The 15,915-nt window shown below is 45.6% G+C and overlaps 1 protein-coding gene across 1 annotated transcript in view; it reads left to right on the top strand.

Moving 5' to 3' along the window:
* Window positions 1-15,915, top strand: part of PPP1R36 (protein phosphatase 1 regulatory subunit 36) — a 433,561-nt gene that overhangs the window by 153,802 nt on the left and 263,844 nt on the right. The window lies entirely within an intron of this gene.

The raw sequence follows: 15,915 nt of genomic DNA, 5'->3' as shown, positions 1-15,915 counted from the left end.
AACTTTTCGGCAGATGTCCAAAATACTTTGATGGACATGCCGTTCGATGGCAGTCGCCTGTTTGGCTCAGAAAAGGGGGTGGTGATGAACAGAGTGCCTGAATTAAGCAGACCACTCTTACCCAGTCCAAAGATCAGGGCTTGATCCATCACCGTTTTTTAGCTCACTGCACCATCCCAGCTCAGAACTTGGCTATATGCAAATTAGTCTGTTCCTGTCCCAGTGCATGATGGGAACAGGGCAAACCAAACTACCAAGCCAATTCTTGTACTGGGAAGGAAACAAGCCTGTTTGGCGACAAGGCGGACCACGCGCTGGAGCGCTTCAAGGACTCCAGGGTCACGGCCAAGTCCTTGGGTCTCTCGACCCAGCGCCAGCAAACAGGTTCGTTTCGCTCCTTTCGTGGCCACGGAAGGGGCGGTCCCACACGTGCTGCCAGCCACGCACCGCAGAACACTTCTCAACGCGGTGGCGGCTGTGGATTCCGCCGTGGAGGCGGTCGGGGACAACGGCGAGGTCAGACCACACCTCCCCCCGCAGCATCAGCCTCCAAATCCTCCTAGTCCGTGCTTTCAGGCCCATGTGACGCCAGTGGGTGGCAGGGTTCGCCATCACCACTCCCGCTGGCGCTCTATCACATCGGACAGGTGGGTGCTGCAGCTCGTCCGAAGGGGCTACTCCCTCCCCTTCGAGACCTCTCCTCCAGCCATGCCACCGCAGAACCACCGTGTGTCGGGGGACCACTTGACACTTCTGCAGGAGGAAGTTACGGCCCTCTTGGCCAAGGGGGCCATCAAGCGCGTTCCTGGGCCAGAAGTAGGGCGTGGTTGCTATTCCCACTACTTTCTGGTACCCAAGAAGGACAAGGGGGGCCTCCGTCCTATCTTAGATCTACGGAACGTCAACGGCTTCCTCCGGAAGGAGAAGTTCAAGATGTTGACTTTGGCTCAGGTCTTGGCTGCTCTAGACCCACAAGACTGGATGGTGGTGTTGGACTTGCAGGATGCGTATTTTCACATCCCCGTCCTGCCGGCCCACCGGCGTTACCTGCGGTTCACGGTAGGCCACGAGCACTTTCAGTTTATCGTGCTCCCATTCGGCCTTACCAGCGCCCCACGGGTGTTCACGAAAGTGATGGCGGTGGTCGCAGCTCATCTGCGCCGGTTAGGGGTTTCAGTCTTCCCCTACCTCGACGACTGGTTGTTGAAGGCGGGCTCGCCCCAGACAGTCGTCCACCACCTTCAGATGACAGCAGACCTCCTGCACGAGCTGGGGTTTTCCATCAATGTGCCGAAATCACACCTGTGTCCCTCTCAAAAGCTCCTTTTCATCGGAGCGGTTCTCGACTCGGCGCAGTTTCGGGTTTATCCTCCGGAACGGCGGATCCGGGATATACAGGCTTTGATTCCCATCTTTCAGCCGTTATCCCGGGTTTCGGTCAGGTTGACGCTGCGGCTACTGGGGCTGATGGCTTCCTGCATCCTTCTGGTGCATCACGCCCGGTGGCAGATGCGGGCTCTGCAGTGGGACCTGAAGTTTCAGTGGGCCCAGCATCAAGGCAACCTATCCGACCATGTCCTGATCTCGGAGGGCACTGCGAGCCAGTTGCAGTGGTGGCTTACGGACCGCGATTGGGTCAGAGGCAGATGCCTCTCCCTTCCCCAACCGGAGCACGTGGTTGTGACGGACGCGTCCCTCCAGGGCTGGGGAGGCCACTTGGGAGAGGCGGAGATCAGAGGTCTCTGGTCTCCGGCGGAATCCCAGCTCCACATCAACATGTTGGAGCTGCGGGCGATTCGCCTAGCACTGAAGGCATTCCTCCCCTTTGTCAACGGGAGTGTAGTGCAGGTGTTCACGGACAACACCACCGCCATGTGGTACTGCAACAAGCAGGGCGGAGTGGGGTCGTGGACCCTTTGCCAGGAGGCTCTGCGTCTCTGGCAATGGCTGGAACGTCAGGGCGTGACTCTGACGGTTCAACACCTGGCAGGTTCTCTGAACGCCAGGGCGGACGAACTCAGCCGTCGGTGCTCAGTGGATCACGAATGGCGTCTGAACTCGGACGTGGCGAAAGGCCTCTTTCTGCAATGGGGAGAGCCTTGGTTAGATCTATTCGCCACAGAAGAGAACGCGCAATGTCATCAGTTCTGCGCGTTGGAGTTTCCAAGGCGGCACTCGCACGGCGACGCCTTTCGGCGCGAGTGGAGCTGCGGTCTGTTGTACGCCTTTCCGCCTATACCACTTCTGCCCAGAGTGCTGAAGAAGATCAGGCGCGACCGGGCCCAAGTTATCCTTGTGGCTCCGGACTGGGCTCGAAGGTACTGGTATCCCGAGCTACTCAGCATGTCAGTCGGTCCCTCGATCCGCCTGCCCCTTCGGGAGGACCTTCTGTCGCAGCAGCAGGGGACGGTCCTCCACCCGAACCTGTCCAGTCTCCACCTCCATGCGTGGAGATTGAGAGGCGACAGTTGAGGCCATTTGACTTGCCTCCTGAGGTTTGTGATGTGATTCTGGCAGCCAGGCGTCCCTCCACAAAGTCGGTATATGCCTGCCGGTGGAACAGATTTGTGGCATGGTGCACAGCAAAGGCTGTGGACCCTCTCTCTGCCCCTCTTTCCGAGGTTCTCCTCTTTCTTCTCTCTCTTGCCCAGCAGGGCTCTGCTCTGGGCACTATCAAGGGCTACCTTTCTGCCCTTTCGGCCTTTCTAAGGCTGCCTGATCAACCTTCTTTGTTCAAGTCCCCTATTGTAACGAGATTCTTGAAGGGCATCACGCACATGTATCCACCTGTTCCGTTCGTGATGCCTCAGTGGGACTTGAACCTGGTTCTGACCTTCTTGATGTGCGCTCCCTTTGAGCCACTTCATTCCTGTCCTCTCCATCTCCTGACTTTAAAGACGGCCTTCCTGGTTGCCATCACCTCTGCCAGGAGAGTGAGTGAGCTCCAGGCTCTTTCTGTCAAACCTCCTTTCATGTCAATTCATCCAGACAAGGTGGTTCTGAGAACTAGACCTTCTTTCCTGCCCAAAGTAGTCTCTCCGTTTCACATCGGGCAGTGCATCACCTTACCCTCCTTCTTCCCGCCTCCGCATCCTTCAAAGGATGAAGAGCGGCTCCATCGTCTGGACCCAAAACGTGCGCTTTCATTTTATATGGATCGCACACGCCAGTTCCGGGTGGATGACCAACTGTTTGTTGGCTACGTGGGTGCGAAGAAGGGACGGGCGGTACATAAACGGACCATCTCTCGGTGGGTCGTTCTGTGCATCAAAGCGTGCTACTCTTTGGCTCGGAAGGAGCCTCCTGTTGGGCTGAGGGCCCATTCCACTCGGGCCACGGCGGCTACTACTGCCCTGGGCCGGGGAGTCCCTTTGCAGGACATTTGCCAGGCGGCTACGTGGGCCTCGCTGCACACCTTTGCGAGGCACTACTGCCTGGACAGTCAAGTCCGGAGGGATGGCTTCTTTGGCCGTTCGGTCCTCCTGGACTTTCTGGTGTAGGATTGTATTGGTTCGCAGACCCACCACCGGGGTTGGTATTGCTGGGGTATCTATTCTAAGGTAAGGAATCTAATACTAACCTGTTTCTTTCAGATGAACAAGTTACTTACCTTCGGTAACGATATATCTGTAAGAGACAGTAGTTAGTATTAGATTCCTTACCGCCCCGCCCATCCTCCCCGTTCTGCGAACTGATACCTAGGGTTAAGGACATCCCTTTCAGGGCCCTAGTTTCAAATGGCACCAGTGTTGGTTCTCACATGGCTCTGCGTGTTCTGGCGCGGAAAAGCTATGTACAAAGAACTGACGTCAGCGCGCGGAGGCGGCGTCTATATACCCCAGCGACGTCATCACGGCGCACGACGCCGACGACGGACGCGGAGCCGCAGGGGACGCCTGCAGACGACGCCTACCGACGCGCAGGGGTACTGCTACGCAAAAGTTTCCGGATCCAGACTGACGCCTGGGGATATTCTAAGGTAAGGAATCTAATACTAACTACTGTCTCTTACAGATATATCGTTACCGAAGGTAAGTAACTTGTTCATTATTGCGCCTGGAATTATTTTCCAATATTTCCATCCTGTCATGGAGTGCAGCCTCCCCTCTTTTGAGTGCCGAAATGTCTGATCTGACTTCGCCCAAACCGTCTTTGATGGACCCAACCTCACTCTCCAAAGCAGTTGTTCTTGAGCTTAAATTGTCAAGTTTCTTTTCTAGCGATTCACAAAAAACTCGAATTTCCTCCTGATTTACCTCTGAGACTGCAAAACCCTTTTTAATGTCCATGGCCATTGAAGTGAAGAGGGTTTCCCAGGAGGTCCCCGGTGGAACTGCGTCGCCCGAAGGTACAACTGGCCCCAACGTGTGTCCGCAGACCTCTAGTTCTCTTCGGCCTCCATGACCATCTCCCCACTCTCTTTTACTGCCATCACCATATTAACCAAAGCTAATTGGTTGCCTTCAGTGTTAACCAGAGTAGTAGCAGAATTTTCAACTGAAACTATTTGGTTGGCTTGCAACTCACTCAACTGTAAATCGGGCCCAGATGGATCTAAAGACACCCCGATGAAGCATCTGCCCCCAATGGAGGGTCTAATCTAGGGTTTGGCTGAGAGAGTGCGGGGGTAGATATTAACCGGGGTAGGGGGAGACTTGGCTCCATAGTTAAAGGTGCAGACATTTTTGTTAACGCCGAGGCTTCCAAATGTACCCTCAGCGCCCTCTGCTTCTCTCCCTGCCTTCCCACTTCCAACACCTGTGGGAGAACCTTAAAGTAGGATCTCAATAAGGGAGTAATTCGGACTTTTGAATCTGCTAGGTTGCCCTTTTTCTCTAGTTTTTTGGTGCCCTTCTTTTTATATTCTCGGATTGGGGGGTAATCTTCATTCACTTCTTCAAATTCTGAGGAGGGGAGAGCTTTATTTACAAGTATTTTCTTGAGGACTCCATCGTCCTCACTATTCTCCTGAAATAACTGAACATGCAGGTCGGAGTCGTTCCCTGCCCCCCTTTTACCAGCTTTCCTCCCTCTCATTGCCCCCTTACTCCCCTGTGATTTGGCCAATCCGACCCCTCTCTCACCCTCCTCATTTTTCCCTTGCTTTTTTCTGATAGACTGGGCACTCTGAGGGGGCGGAATAATCTGAGAGGACCTCTCAGCACCTGTAGAATCCAAGGCAGCTAAATCAAGTATGCCGTCCCCCTTCCGATTTAATTTGCGCAACAAATATGGTGGAGAAGGTTTACCGAGTCTGAGGCCCCCCCGAAGCCCTGGTACCTCGCCACTGGATTCCCCCTCTGCTGCAGCTGAGTCTCGAATTGCCACCTTGACGTTTCTTGTATCAACCGCCGCTACCGCTGCCACCTCTTCCCCCGTTGCAGCAGGCGTCTCCTCCTTGCCCTCCAGCGCGGCTGCACCGGCACCCGCCGTGCATCTAGTGCTGGCTCTGCCCTCAATCCTCCCAGAACCACTCCGGGTGAGCCCGCTTCTCAGAAAACCGCGGGAAGTAAGCCCCCGGCCCCGCCTTAGTTTGAGCGCTACACCGAAGCAACGGGGGAGATCCAGAGCCGACTCCCCACACATACCAGGTAGAAGAAGCCACAAGATTGAAAGATTTAGCAAGAGTTTAGAGAGTTTAAAGTTTAGAGGTCATTTCAGCGTTTTTGGAGCCTTCATAGCCCCTTTGTTACGAAGGAGCAGCAGAGCAGCTAGCGCAGGCAAGCGGTCGCTCAACTCACGGCCGCCATGTTCTCCCCTGAGGGAATACATCTTTGTTTAGGAAATGCTACACTTATGTGTTATAGTGATATGTTTGTAGGTGCATATGGAATGAAATTAAAATAGGTTTTATAAAGCGCTCAATTGTCTGTTGGTGTCTTGGTACTAGTCCAATAACAAAGAGATAAAAGAAGAGGAAAGCAGACCAAAATGTGGAGCTATAAATTAAAAAGGAGGACAAAGAGGAATATATGTTTAATTGGAGCGGTAAAGCATTCCAACTTTTGGTGGTTCCATTAATAAAAACTTCTTCCACCCAAGCAGACTTGTTTAAATTTAGGAACAATGAAATTGAAGGTTGATGAAGAAATCAGTGGCCTTGGAGGTGGGGGGGGGGGGGGGGGGACATATCGGTTAAATTTCTTTTTAAAGTTGTCCGGCTCCTCATCATGCAAAGCTTTGATGGTGATACACAAAGCCTTGAAGTCAATACGCTTGTGTACTGGTAGCCAATGAAAATTAACCAACACCTTAGAAGCCAACTGGTAATCCAAGTAGCAGCCAAGCAGCAGAATTCTGCAGGATCTGTAAGGGTTCCAGGAGATTAATGTACAGGGCATTGCAAGAATCTATTTTAGCGAAAGTGAGGGCGGTTACCACTAGTTTCTTCAACTCAAATGGACTAAAAGGCAGGATCTTTCTCAGGATTTTTAAAGTAAGAAAGTCAGAAGAAGTGACTGCATTCACCTGTTTGTCAAATGACAAATGGTTGTCACGTGTAGGGACCTAGGGACGTTTCCTAAGTCATATGGCCACCAATTTGGAGACCAGGAGGATACATTGTTGCCTAACAACAACACTTCTGTTTTGACGGAATTTAGTTTTGGCCAATTATTTTGCATCCATTTGTTAATATGTTGCATACAGCTGAGAAAATCAGCACCCGATTCCTGCTGATTTCCAGATACCGAGACAACAATTTGGGTGTCGTCAGCATACCTGACAACTGAAAAACCAAATGTTTTTATCAGAGTGGCTAAGGGGGTTAAAAAGAGTAGGACTCAAAGATGAAACCTGTGGTACCACACAGGGGAGAGAGAATGAGCTAGAGACAAATCCATCCATGGAAACAAATTGCACTCTTTCTAACAGAAAGGACGACAACAAAGTTAGGGCAGTGTTGCCTATTCCTAAGGATTCAAAACAATGAATCAGAACCTTGTGTTTGACTGTGTCAAAAGGGGCGGAGAGATCAAGTAAAATAAGTGCTGCATGGTTGCCATTATCCAAAGTTGCCCTCAGTTCTTCTGAGGCAATGATCCAAGCCGACTCGGTGCAGTGCTGATCATGAAAGCCAAATTGCGAGTAGTTCAGTAGGTTATTGGATTCCAGATAATGAGTCGGCTCCTTTAGATAGGTTTGTCCACACTTTTTGATGGAAAAGGAAGACGCGAGATGGGACGATTATTGATCGCAACTAATGAGTTAAGACGCGTTTTTTAACAGAGGTAAAATTGATGCTACTTTCCATTTTGCAGGGAAGTTTGTGTTGTCTGCGGTCATGCTCACTTGGGCGTGGATGTTATATTTGCATGTTTTGGGGGAGTTCTGTTTTATTCAGTGTTTGTGTGACATGTGTGGTTGATTATGCACGGAAGTGATCAGTTTTTGCATATGACACACTCAATTCAATTTCAATATAGTGTCTGTTTGGATCCATAAAAAATCTTTTAACAATACATACAAAAAAAGTCATAATTACACATTAAAAGAAGAACATTGAACAATAAAGCAAGTGATATTAAATTAGAAAAACAATTGATATACATCTCCAAGTGACTAGACCATATAGCTAATCGGATAAAATCTTGTGGTTTAACAAAGGAGCGAACTTGTGCAATGTTAGTGCAAAACATGCAAATCAGCCACAGAATGTAAACGTTTTATTCTCATTTATCAGGCTGCTACCAAACATTTAGACACTGTATGCATAGCAATAGGCACAACAATAGGCCTGGCATCTGTATTTCAAATCCTACGAGCTTCCACCCAAGTGTCCGACTACAAAATTTAAACATAGTGGTTTAATCCATTTTAGGCTAGTCTCCTTTTATGCTGGGCCCGCCGTTTCTACCATTAGGCAAGCCTAGGCGGCTGCCTAGGGCGGCAAAAGGGGGAGGGCGGCAAAAAACACGAGTTTGGGAATCCCCTTAATAACAATCAATAACTAAGGATTCGGAAGGAATAAATCTGGAGTAATGGATGAAAAAAAGACCAAAACGGTGTCTGTTGTCCTCCGTGAAAAAACGATTGGAATGTACACCTTTCATTTCCAGCTGCTCGCATTCTTCTGATAGTGTTACATTTCAGGGCAGTTTGCTGCCAATTTGAAGGCTTTCCGTCTGTGCCACACATAGACCGTTTTTAAATCAAAATATCCGATTCACTGAGAAATAACACCTAAATAGAGAGTTCCTAATTAGAAAAAAATATAGAGATGAGGCGATGTGAGGCCTACACAAAGTTCCAGGGGATCTCCGTCCATCCTGCTCACAGCAATTTCAAGTGCTGACCCCAGGTAGTGTTGATAGTGGAGGGGAGGGGACGCTGACAGTGGAAATTGCCGGTGTTCAATTCATAAGCAGACCCTATGGCCGGAGATAAGTAAACATGACAAAATTGCGGAGAAAGGGACCAACATTTTAGAGGGGGATACTTCTGCCCAGCCACTCACACTGTAAGAGAGGCCTTATTTACAAGGCAGCGTTAAGTGGCTTAATGCTGCCTTGTAAATAAGGCAAAGCCCCTATCGCCACAGGAACGTTATAAAAAGTGGCGTGCCTGTGGCAATAGCGGCTTGTAAATATGCCCCATGGATTTCTAAATATTGTGGTCGAATATTTCAGCGTAATACCATGGCTCTGATGTGGATAGATCAGATAGGGAGCTCCCATAGCTGAAAGATTCAAATGAATACTTGTGAGTGTGATACTGCAATAACAAAGAATTGTACCAATCCCAGGTAAAGCTACTACCATATGTGGGTCAGGTAAAGGAAGCAGTTTGGCAGTATACAATACTCTTTGTCACTTAGGGCCATATGTATCAAGAAGTCATTTTGCGATTCTCAAATAGTGATTTTTTGTGAATCGCTATTTGAGAATCGCAAAATGCTATGTATGTAGGATTTGCATTAAATTTTGTGAATCCTACATATTCCTTAATTGCGAATCGCAAATTGCAATTCGCAATTAAAGAATACCTCCCCATTTATTCCTATGGACCTAGAGGCCCATAGGAATGACTGGGAAGACATTCTCAATTTGCGATTAGCAATTAGCGAATCGCAAAATGAGAATGCAATTTCAAGGGTGCAGGGGTGTCAAAAGGACACCCTGTTGCACCCCTGAAATAAGCATGGGTGCACATGTGGTGCACATACATGCCCAAAGGCACTTAAATAAGGAATTGCAAATTTAGCAATTCCTTATTTTGCCTTAATACATACCATTTGGCAAAATTGCATTCGCAAACGCCGAAATTGTGAATGCAATTTTGCTTGATACATATAGCTCTTAGATGCTTAAACAACCGAGAATCTAGGACATTCTATCACTATCCGTTTCATAAATTAAACCACCTGCTCTCACCTTGCGCCTCTCACATGTTTCGGCTTCTCAGGAGACAGCATAATTTTACATCGGACATTCTCCTTATCCCCCCTCAGTTGGAATGTCCGAAAAATGATAACATCCTTGAACCGAAAGACAATGTGAGCCTTTACATTATCGGCTTCCCTGGTGAAATTAATTTCTGGTCCCAGCGTGTCCCCGTGGGCACACCATACCGGAGTTTGTCACAATGTGGCACCATTTTTATTAGACTCTGAGATTGTGCTAGGGAAATGAAGGGCTGCGTCGAGCTGAAGCCGTGGAATTTGTTTAAGTGCTATTATATACAGAGCTTGCCTAGGTCTGAAGAAAAAAATCCCATTATACATATGTAAACGTGTTCTACTTCAATACTATTGTTGATGTGTTTTATTGTTTAATGTTGAATACAAGTTCTTTTTATGTCCAATATTAATTTTTCTAGCCTGGATGGCAGGGGGAGAGAGTGATGGTAGTGAAGGGGCGCATTTTTCAATTCTTGCCTAGGGTGGCAAAACACCTAGAAACGGCCCTGTAAAACAGAACATGCTCGTCCTTTTCATAGCTGGTATTACAGGACACAAGCTGGACACTGAGTTGGACACAGGGCCAGTGGCGGCCACCACTAACTAATGGAGGTGGGGTGGGTGGGGGGAGCGCGGGGAGGGAGACCGAGCGCGGGGGAATGGCACGACGACGGGTTAATAATAATTTAGAAACCTTACCTGACGCCGCCTCCCACGTCTCTTCGCTCCTGCTGGCCTCTTCCTAGGTCACAGCAGCCCCTGCGATAGTGCTAGCGCGGGGATTGGCCTGAGCGGGCTGAAAAGACACCTGTTTCAGACCCTGCTCAGACCATGGAGTCTGTGCCCTGCTGCTGAATGCAGCCAGGCTGGAGAAACCTAAGTGCCCATATGTGTTTTGGTTAGCCATTACGGAGGGGCTGCTACTTCACAGGCAACTACCCATGAACATGGCAGTGGCAGCGTACCCAGTATAATTTGTACCTGCAATTTCGTGCAGATTGGGGGGGGGCTTCTCAGATGATCTAGAAATTCTTCGAAATTGTAGTCTGTTTTTATGTTTAGGAAAGAGTTTGTTAGCCTCCACTGTATTGCTGACTTCATTAGTTTTGCCTGTGTGTAACACCGGAATCTTTTCTTGATAGTGAAAGGTGCATTCAATGGAATTGATCCTACGTTTGATCAGTAATATAAGCCCAAAGGGGAGAAGTGGAGTGCTCTGGGACAGTCTGAGCAGCGATTTTAGCAGATTATTCTCTACAATGGTAAGGCCTCCGGTTACACAGTAGCCCCACAATGCTGCTCCACATAGTGCCCCATTATGTCTGTGCTCTGTAAATCTCCAACGTCGGAGACACTGGGTAAGTTGAAGCTCTCCTGGTAAATTGAACTACGACAGCAGCCCTGTGTTTTGGCAACAGCTTGCTCTTTGTAGATTGCTCACCCCACGCATCAGTCGGACAGCCTAACGCCCAAATAATAAAATTAATGGACTCTTTTTAGCACTTTATCACCCAGAGTTATCCTGCACCGTAACAACCAGTTAGGATTAAATACCATGAATTTGGTTTTTAGAGCACTTATCTCTAGCCCAGATGTGGTATAAAATAAGCCAAATTTATCAATCAGAATCTGGAGGTTTTTTGAGTTTTAGAGATTAGCAGAGTGTCATCAGCAAAGAGCAATGTAGGCACCTTTGTGGCTGCCAGTGTAGGGGAGTCATTCTCGCGATTTGACAAGAATTCTATGCAATAATTTTTTTTTTAAAAGGAGAAAAGTAGAGTTGGGGCTAGTGCACAGTTGTGGCAAACTCCTTTTTGAGTGTCTATTTTCCCCAAGACTTCCCCATTAGGGCCATAATGCATCTGTGCAAAGTTGTAGGAGTATAGGCGCCTGATAATAGTTAATAGGTAAGGTGGGATTTTCAAGTCCGAGAGGAGACACACACACCACACAACACAACACAACACAACACAACACAACACAACACATCACACCACACCACAACACAACACACCACAACACATACACACCATGTACACACCACACTCCTTAAACCTGTCTGGTTATGTACCGTACGTTTGTGGAATGGGGATATATGTGTTTTAGATAAATATTTGTTTTTGCGTCAGACAGACCTACAGATGATGTAGACAGGTAAACCTAGACGTATGCTTACAAGCATTTATGTTTTCGTTTGCTGGTGTGGTTTTCAATATGGTGGCTTCTTGAGAATTTCCACGGTGCTAGAGTGTTTTTATGAGTTAACAACTGTAGTTAACATGTTCGGTGCGTTTAACATTCAAATGAAAGTGGCTTTGTGTATGAGATTGTTGGTGAATTGTCTACTCCCTTTCTGTCCCTATACCTTCACAAATTCCCTTATTTGTATTTTGTCCAGACCCCCCTCCCAAGTTCCTCAGATGTCTCCCACCAGATCTCTACCTAATATGTGCCGCCTTCTTGCTATCTATGTCTTCCTCACCCGTTGCCCAGGTGTTTCTTAAATGTCTTTGTATTGTGACTATAAAGTCTCTCACTTTGTTTCTTACGCTCTCACACCTAAGTGCCTTTTAAATGTTCACTGAATACACATGTGTGGTGTCTTTTAGTTAATAAATAAACACACTGAAAACAGATGATCTTCTGCGTAGGTTTTATTAAACCTCAGCCACAAACGCCCAGAGTCAACTGACTCTCATCACAATCAACATTCCAGAAACAGAACATTCGAAAAGAACGAAGGAACGTAGGTATGAGGTAATATTAAAGAAACAGAGGAAAATAAAGAGGGAAGCATAATATGACACATCTTCCTTCCTAACAAAACAAAAAGAAAGAAAGATGAGAAAACAATCAAACATAATCTTTCATGTACATAGGAGCACTACGTAACCTCATGCTCCTCTTAGGGGAAGAACAAGACGTGGAAGGGACAGCTGCAGAGCAATTGATGGCATTGAACGAATCATTTTCATTAGACAATTCGGAGATAATAGTATTAGATTTAACAAGTACAACACGACTCTTATTCCATATCCTCCCATCTTGTGTTTTTATAGCATGCTTGAAAACCTTAATGACAGGCCTTATGTTTGTATATTTAGACCACAACTTACAACCAACTGGCGCTTTTATTTTAACAAAATCACCCACGGTAATCTCTTGAAATCGTACACACTTCTCATCAAAATAAGCCTTTCTCAACATCTGTTTATTCAACTCCCTTTCTCTCCATTCACCTATGCTATTATCAACCAAGCCTTTATTTAGTTTCATCCAACCAGGACACCACAAAGTATTGGGTATCCTACCTTTGAACAACTCAAAAGGAGACCTCCCAGTAGAGGAATGAGGAGAAAAACGATAGGCATTAATCCTTTCTTGAAGAGCAACCATCCAGTTCAAACCATTTGACCTAGCCAATTGTATATTCTCTTGAGTGTTTTGTTCACCCTCTCAACTGCACCATTCGTCTCAGGATGATATAAAAAACATCTCTTGTGCACAACACCACATTTTTTCAAAAAATCTGAAAACAAACTAGAACAAAACTGAGGACCATTATCAGACAACAAACTATTAGGAAAACTCTCCCTTTTAAATATATCCTCCAAAAACTTAATGACAGAGCTACAGGTAATGTCTCTAACCGCAGACACCTCAATCCATCTGGAATACAGATCAATAAGAACAATCAAATACGGGGTGTCAGACACACCACTTAGTGGACCTAAAATGTCAATAGCAACTTCATCCCAAGGATAACTAGGCAAATCTCTACACACCATAGGCATTTGTCTAGTTTTTAAAATCTTGTCACTCGCACAACACTCAACACAATCCCTGACTAATCTTTCTACCTCTAAATCCATGTTAGGCCACCAAAACTGCAAACGCATCATCTCCTTTGTTTTAACTATACCCAAATGACCATTATGAACATGAGATAACAGTCTCTTCCGAATACCCAAAGGAGGAACTAATTTTGTACCACGAGTCAGCATACCATCCGTGATAGAGAGCTCATCAGCCACAAGAGACCAGGGTTTATTCAAACACACATTTCCCTTCAAGGAATTTATAACAGAAATCATCTCAACATCCTTTTCCAATTCACTTTTCCAAAGCTCTTCTTCCACAGCACCATCAGTGATCTCACAAACATTAATAACTTCCTCCATTTCAAACGTGACATCCTCCTCACTACACTCACTGTCAACCAATCTTGACAAACAATCAGCAGATTTGTTTACCACACCTGGAATATATTGTACATCAAAATCAAATTCCTGCAAGGAAATAATCCATCTCCTAATTCTTGAAGAAATAGAATCCAACCCCTTCTTTAAGAACACTTCTTTTAAAGGCTTATGGTCAGAAAACACAACCACCTTGGCACCCCAAATCAAATTCTTACATTTCCTTAAAGCCCAATAGATGGCCAAAGACTCTCTTTCAATTACTGAATAATTTAATTCAGACCCTCTGAGGCACCTAGAAGAACAACAGATCAAAACTTCCTTTCCATCCTTCTTTTGAAGTAGAACAGAACCAAGACCCTTTTCACTCGCATCAGTAAACATATAAGTAGGAAGACCTGGAACAAAAGCATGAAGAGATGGAGCTTTTTTTAACTCATTCATACATTCAAATTCTTTCTTACAGTCAGACGACCATTCATACGTGACACTTTTTGCTGTCAATTTTCTTATATTAAATGACTTATCCGCGAAGTTCGTTATGAACTTCCCATAAAATTCAACCATACCAAGAAATGAAAGTCATTCTTCCTTGTTAACTGGCTCCTTAACTCTGTCAATGGTGTCAACTAATTCTTTTTTTGGAAATACACCTTGACACGTGATGCGATGACCAAGGTAATTTACTTCTTCTAATCCAAATTTACATTTTTCTTTTTTTAAAGACATTCCTGCCACACTCAAGCGTTCCAAAACAGCACACACCCGGGAATTATGCTCCTGGATGTTCATGCCATAAATCAAAAGATCATCTTGATAGCATTTTACCCCCTTAAGACCTTTCAGTATACTGGACATAATATGTTGAAATAAAGAGGCTGCCGATACGAGGCCAAAAGGCATCCTCCTGAGCTTAAACGTACCCATGGGTGTAATAAATGCAGTCAAGTCTTGAGAGACTTCATCTAACTCCACCAGGTGATAGGCGGAAGCCAAATCTAAAGTAGTAAAATATTTTGACCCTCTAATGTACCAACCATCTCATCAATGTTTGGAAGTGGAAAATGATCTACAACCACTTCCTTATTTAAAGCACGCAAATCAATACATAAACGAATCTCATTATTAGGTTTTTTAGCAATAACTACTGGTGCCAACCATTCCGTGGCCTCAACAGATTCAATAATTCCATTTTCTATAAGTTTCTCAATTTCTTTTTGTACACTAGCTTGTTGAGAAAGAGGAATTCTTCTTACCTTCGCTACAACAGGAACAGCCCGCTCCTTCAGTCTAATGTGATTTTTGTATCCCTTCAAACATCCTAAACTTTCTTTAAAAACATTAGGGAATTTATCAGAAAACATGGTCAACATGTCACCTATCTCTTGCACTATAACTTGAGGAGACGCATTGGGATTGAGTTGAACACCAAGATCACGCTGATGTAACCAACTCAACAAAGAATCACCTTTTTTTGTTACATATACCTTCCCAACAGTCATGCGACTACCCAATTCAAGCTTAGCAATAAAAAAAACCAACATTTTGATGGGTTTATCACCATAACCCAAGGGAGCAACATCACATCTGAACAACTTAACTTTTCCCTTATAATACTTCAAAAACATTTCCTCATCTATCATAGTAATATGTGAGCAAGAATCAAATTTAAAATTGATCATCTCCTTTTCAACAGAAACCAAATGAGAGGGATGATCCATTTTCTCACAATTAACTTGAAATGTCACAGTTTTCACCTGTGGTTGCGACCATTTCTTATTTAAACTCTCACCCGTGAACATTTTCGACCTACAGAACTTCGCAAAATGTCCTCTTTTACCACAAGTGTTGCACAAAGTTTTTAACGCAGGGCAACTTGAAGAATTGGCTAAATGACTAAATTGTCCACATCTGAAACAAGAAAACCTATTTCCAGAATTAGCATTAGAAACATAAGACATAGAATTCTTCTTCTCTACATTAACATTAGTTTTTTGTTTAACTTGACAAACTACTTCCTCAACTTTATCTTCAGTTTTAGTTTCTACTGTAGATGTCTTCTCCTTTTCACCTTTCAATTCTTCAACACATTTGGTCATATGTTCCACTTGTTTTGCAATAACTAAAACGTCATCCAGTGGTGGTTCGTCCTTGAACCATAATTCTTTTCTTATGTTGTCATGGGCACATCTCAAAACAAATTGGTCTCTTATTCTCTCATCTAAAGTTTGACCAAAATTGCACGAAGAAGCTAATTTCCTTAAGACTGAAACATACTCTTCTACAGTTTCATCTTTCTTCTGTTCCCTTAAACCAAAA

Source organism: Lissotriton helveticus, chromosome 9, assembly GCF_964261635.1.
Source record: "Lissotriton helveticus chromosome 9, aLisHel1.1, whole genome shotgun sequence".
NCBI lineage: Eukaryota > Metazoa > Chordata > Amphibia > Caudata > Salamandridae > Lissotriton > Lissotriton helveticus.
The sequence above is the reverse complement of the archived record's forward strand: the minus strand, read 5'-3'. Positions and strand labels throughout refer to the sequence as shown.